The sequence below is a fragment of the Salvelinus alpinus genome, chromosome 17 (genome assembly GCF_045679555.1).
Source record: "Salvelinus alpinus chromosome 17, SLU_Salpinus.1, whole genome shotgun sequence".
In the NCBI taxonomy this organism is placed as follows: domain Eukaryota; kingdom Metazoa; phylum Chordata; class Actinopteri; order Salmoniformes; family Salmonidae; genus Salvelinus; species Salvelinus alpinus.
The window spans coordinates 18,633,832-18,639,831 of NC_092102.1; positions in this window are offsets into that span (position 1 = coordinate 18,633,832).

Sequence of the window (6,000 nt, forward strand, 5' to 3'; positions counted from 1 at the left end):
GTGCTGCAGAGGTTGTCCTTCTGGAAGGTTCTCCCATCTCCACAGAGGAACTCTGGCGCTCTGTCAGAGTGACCATCGGTCTCTTGGTCACCTCCCTTCTCCCCCGATTGCTCAGCTAGGCCGTGCGGCCAGCTCTAGGAAGAGTTTTGGTGGTTCAAATCTTCCATTAAGAATGATTGAGGCCACTGTGTTCTTGGGGACCTTCAATGCTGCAGAATATTTTAGTACCCTTCGCCAGATCTGTGCCTTGACACAATCCTGTCTCGGAGCTCTACGGACAATTCGTTCGAACTCACGGCTTGGTTTTTGCTCTGACAACCGTGTGACCTTATATAGACAGGTGTGTGCCTTTCCAAATGATGTCCAATCAATTTAATTTACCATAGGTAGACTCCAATCAAGTTGTAGAAACATCTTTATTTTATTAAAAATATATATATATTTCACCTTTTTAACCAGGTAGGCCAGTTGAGAACAATATCTAATTTACAACTGCGACCTGGCCAAGATTAAGCAAAGCAGTGCAACACAAACAACAACACAGAGTTACACATGGAATAAACAAACGTACAGTCAATAGCACAATAGAAAAGTCTATATACAGTGTGTGCAAATGAGGTAAGATTAGGGAGGTAAGGCAATAAATAGGCCGTAGTGGCGAAGTAATTACAATTTAGAAATTAAACACTGGAGTGATAGATGTGCAGAATATGAATGTGCAAGTAGAGATACTGGGGTGCAAAGGAGCAAAATAAATAAATAACAATATGGGGATGAGGTAGTTGGATGGGCTATTTACAGATGGGCTATGTACAGGTGCAATGATCTGTAAGCTGATCTGACAGCTGATGCTTGAAGTTAGTGAGGGAGATATGAGTCTCCAGCTTCGGTGATTTTTGCAATTCGTTCATCATTGGCAGCAGAGAACTGGAAGGACAGGCGGCCAAAGGAGGAATTTGCTTTGTGGGTGACCAGTGAAATATACCTGCTGGAGCACGTGCTATGTGTGGGTGCTGCTATGGTGACCAGTGAGTTGAGGTAAGGCGGGGCTTTACCTAGCAAAGACTTATAGATGACCTGGTGCCAGTGGGTTTTCGGCGATGAATATGAAGGCGAGGGCCAGCCAACGAGAGCACACAGGTCGCAGTGGTGGGTAGTATATGGGGCTTTGGTGACAAAACGGATGGCACTGTGATAGACTGCATCCAATATGCTAAGTAGAGTGTTGAAAGCTATTTTGTAAATGACATTGCCGAAGTCGAGGATCGGTAGGATAGTCAGTTTTACGAGGGTATGTTAGGCAGCATGAGTGAAGGATGCTTTGTTGCAAAATAGGAAGCCGATTCTAGATTTTATTTTGGATTGGAGATGCTTAATGTGAGTCTGGAAGGAGAGTTTACAGTCTAACCAGACACCTAGGTATTTGTAGTTGTCCACATAGTCTAAGTCAGAACCGTCCAGAGTAGTGATGCTGGACGGGCGGGCAGGGGCGGGCAATGATCAGTTGAAGAGCATGCATTTAGTTTTACTTGCATTTAAGAGCAGTTGGAGGCCACAGAAGGAGAGATGTATGGCATTGAAGCTCGTCTGGAGGTTCGTTAACATAGTGTCCAAAGAAGGGCCAGAAGTATACAAAATGGTGTCGTCTGCATAGAGGTGGATCAGAGAATCACCAGCAGCAAGAGTGACATCATTGATGTTATAAGAGAAGAGAGTTGGCCCGAGAATTGAACCCTGTGGCACCCCCATAGAGACTGCCAGAGGTCCGGACAACAGGCCCTCTGATTTGACACTGAACTATCAGAGAAGTAGTTGGTGAACCAGGCGAGGCAGTCATTTGAGAAACCAAGCCTGTTGAGTCTACCGATAAGAATGTGGTGATTGACAGTCGAAAGCCTTGGCCAGATCGATGAATACGGCCTCACAGTATTGTCTCTTATCGATGGCGGTTATGATATTGTTTAGGACCTTGAGCGTGGCTGAGGTGCACCCATGACCAGCTCTGAAACCAGATTGCATAGCGGAGAAGGTGGGATTCGAATTGGTCGGTAATCTGTTTGTTAACTTGGCTTTCGAAGACCTTAGGAAGACAGGGTAGAATAGATATAGGTCTGTAGCAGTTTGGGTCTAGAGTGTCTCCCCCTTTGAAGAGGGGGATGACCGCGGCAGCTTTCCAATCTATGGGAATCTCAGACGATACAAAAGAAAGGTTGAACAGGCTAGTAATAGGGGTTGCATCAATTTCGGCAGATAATTGTAGAAAGAGAGGGTCCAGATTGTCTAGCCCGGCTGATTTGTAGGGGTCCAGATTTTGCAGCTCTTTTAGAACATTAGCTATCTGGATTTGGGTAAAGGAGAAATGGGGGAGGCTTGGTTGAGATGCTGTGGGGGGTGCAAAATGTCCCAGTTCTCCCATGGCCTGCATACTCACCAGACATGTCACCCGTTGAGCATGTTTGGGATGCTTTAGATCGACGTGTATGACAGAGTGTTCCAGTTTCAGCCAATATCCAGAAACATCGCACAGCCTTTGAAGAGGAGTGGGACAACATCCCACAGACCCCGATCAACAGCCTGATCAACTCTATGCGAAGGAGATGTGTCACGCTGCATGAAGCAAATGGTGGTCACACCAGATACTGACTGGTTTTCTGATCCACGTCCCTACTTTTAAAAAAAGTATCTGTGACCAACAGATGCATATCTGTATTCCCACTCATGTGAAATCCATAGATTAGGGCCTAATTTATTTATTTAAATTGACTGATTTCCTTAAGAACTGTAACTCAGTAAAATCTTTGAAATTGTTGCACCTCTATTTTTCCGTTGCTGTATTTACCAAACTAAAATAAATATGCATGTCAGGTGACATGGTCAGGAAAACTATGGGCGATGACAAATTCCCACTGTGAGAAGGGCACTGAGTGACTGTGTTCATGTGATCATCATTGCCACCTGGTGGACTAAATTTCAAATTACATCTGATTTCCTGACTGGTGTGTACACTGCAAAGACAGAGGCAATGTCTGATTAATTTATGTTCATTGCATTGTTATTTACCTTTGACCAGCCTCTAATACCTTATTACTCATTAAAGTGAAGTGATTCAGTGTGCAATGTTTTACAAATGCATGGTCTATTATAAACGAATGTACCCCATAATCTGGGATGCAGCAAGAACCCCTCAGAAGTCCGGTTCTTCACTCAATGCAGTCATTTCCCGAGTCTGTCCAGTTGACTTTGTCCTTTATTGTAACCGATTTCAAATGGTGCTAGAAACACAACAAGACTCTGAACACCAAAAGAAATCGGTCACCCTTGGTGATAGGACAACTAGCTGGAGGTATCTGTCTGTCTCTGCTGTGACATCCATGATGACTAGAGGCCATTACACCACTGAGGGATATAGTCAATGGCACTTAGGGCCCAATTTAATCAGATCCGCTTTAGCCGTCATCCACATAGCTGATGTTTTGACGTGTCGGAGGTGGAACTGCGTTAGAGCTGTTAAATCCACAAGCGGCTGCCGGCATTATACCTGAAGGGGACATCGGCTGCATGGAGTCACATTATGAAAAATCCCATGCAGCCTTGTTTACAAGTTAGAACACTGGAATGTGAGATGTAATCTACACCTCAATAAGGCTGATAGAAATCGTGATTCCGTTTGAATGATTTTCAATTTGAGCGTTATTATTTCTATATAGCCTTCACTTTCTCGTTCTGAACTTCTAACGGGAGTGGGACTGGTGTGGCTTCCATGACAATGATCACAAGAGCAGCTGCTCACCGATTTGACAGCTCCAACACAGTTCCAACACCACCAAAACATCAGCTATGCAGGTGTCGGCTATCGCCGGTTAAAGCTTGATCTGATTGAATCTAGGCCTTAGTGTTTCCTCCACTCAATACAAAGTATATTTTTCTCACTCTGCTGCTTGTCCGTCAATTCCAGTCATTTCAGGGATGTTTGGTTAGGTGTTGATGGTCAGAGGCACAGCGAAGACGTTGCTACTTCCCACCCCAAGAACACTGATTTCAAATGGTGCTAGATAATGACTACAACACTCTAAGCCACCACCTGAGACCAGCTTCCAAGGGGAGCATTGTTAGGTCACACCAACCTTAACTGATGAAACTAACGACACACTGAACCTGCTGGACATTAGAAAACAAAATGTGAAATGGTTAGTATTAATCTTGGTTACAAAATTATTCATCATTGCAAGTGTTAGGATACACGTTATAGCTCACGGAGTCATGTGCTGCACATTAGTCAAATTCTCACACGTTTTGTGGAGTTGATGGGTGTTTGACAAGCGTTAAATCAGGTTAAGTGGCACCTAGCTTGCAGAGAAACTGGCAGAGTTCATCCATGTCAACTTGGTTATGATGTAACCAAGGCTGGCAATGTACGATACAAACGTTTGCAGGATGTCAAGCTACCAAACAGCTTGGGAGGTGTGAATGATTTAACACGATTGATACCTCTGATACACACTAAACATTCGTTAGCACTTTATTTTACAGCACAGAATAAATTGGTAATAACATGGTAATAGTGTGATACCACTTTATCCCGTGCTGTAAGTCACGTCAAGCCCACTTATTGAACAACAACACCGTTCTCCCCATTCTCCCTCCTGGCATGTGTACATTTATTTGAGTGCTTTCCCTGTATAAACATTCCTGCAAATAACTATTTTTAATCCATTGAGTTTATTTTATTATTCCTTTTTATTATTCTTATGTCGCATGGTCTAGAGTGACGTACTGTAAGCTTTTCATTGTATTGTGTAGCATGTGTATCCCATGTATATGACGAATAAACTTGACTAATGTAAAGTATAACCAAAAGTAAAATCGATTTATCTCCGGCCCAAGCACTTTTTATAAGTCACAATCTGTCTCCTCCTGAAACCCTGCCTCCACGTCCATCACCTGTGTTATTATCCTCTGAAATCCAAAACGTTAGTTGTGCTAGGAGGGAGAGGAGAGGCACACTCGTACGCCCTAAACAAGACGAGGAAGACAACACAGCAAGGGCCAGCCTTTTCAGAGTCAGTGGAAACTGAACACCGCCAGGCAATTTTCAATGGAGACAGTTAAATACCCTGGCAGGCCGGCCTGGGAGGATCTGATGCAGACTGTCCACGTCCCTATGTCAAATGAAATCAAGCTTTAATTATACAGCACATTTCAGACATGGAATGCAATGCAATGTGCTTTACAATGGGAAAAAACGAATAAAACACGTTGAAAATGCAAGCTGAAATTATTTACTACACAACAAACAAGAAAAAAAACTAAAGAATGAGACAAACAACCAGGGCCCACAGGGCTGTGGTGGTCAAGAGTGCACTATATAGGGAATAGGGTGCCATTTGGGACACACCCATTGAGAGCATGATTGGAGCACTTTAATCTTGTAAATCTCTGATGGAGGAACGTCCTCCGTTTTCCCACCACAGCTTCAAATAGTGGTCTGAGAGGCATCACTGCTTTGTTAAGTACAAATTAGAAATATTCAAATGTAACTGCACAGTAATGCATGGTCATTCTGTATAGAGTAATGCATCATTTATTCCAATTCTCTGGATGCTCTCAGTAGGCAGTAAAGGCAAAAGAATTGATAACAAAATCTTTCAAACTAGAGTCCTCCATTATACCTGTCTGTCATTGGAGAACTGGTAGTCAACTGTAAATCTCTATAGGATACACTCTGTTGTATCTGGGGTTCCATTGGACGTCCTCTGCACCTTTGAGTCCATCAGCTTTAATATTCCAGATTGTAGATTCTATCAATTTTGTTGTTAGCATAATTTCTAATTCCCTTTTTTTTTTTTTTTTTTTATACCCCCCCCTCCTACCCTACCCTGACTGGAGTAAACTAACGGACAACAATACTTCTACTGCTATTTACAGCTATTTTCAATCACATCTACGGTACCTGTAGTTAAATAATTAGACATATATTCCTCTTTCTTCAAGTGCTGGATT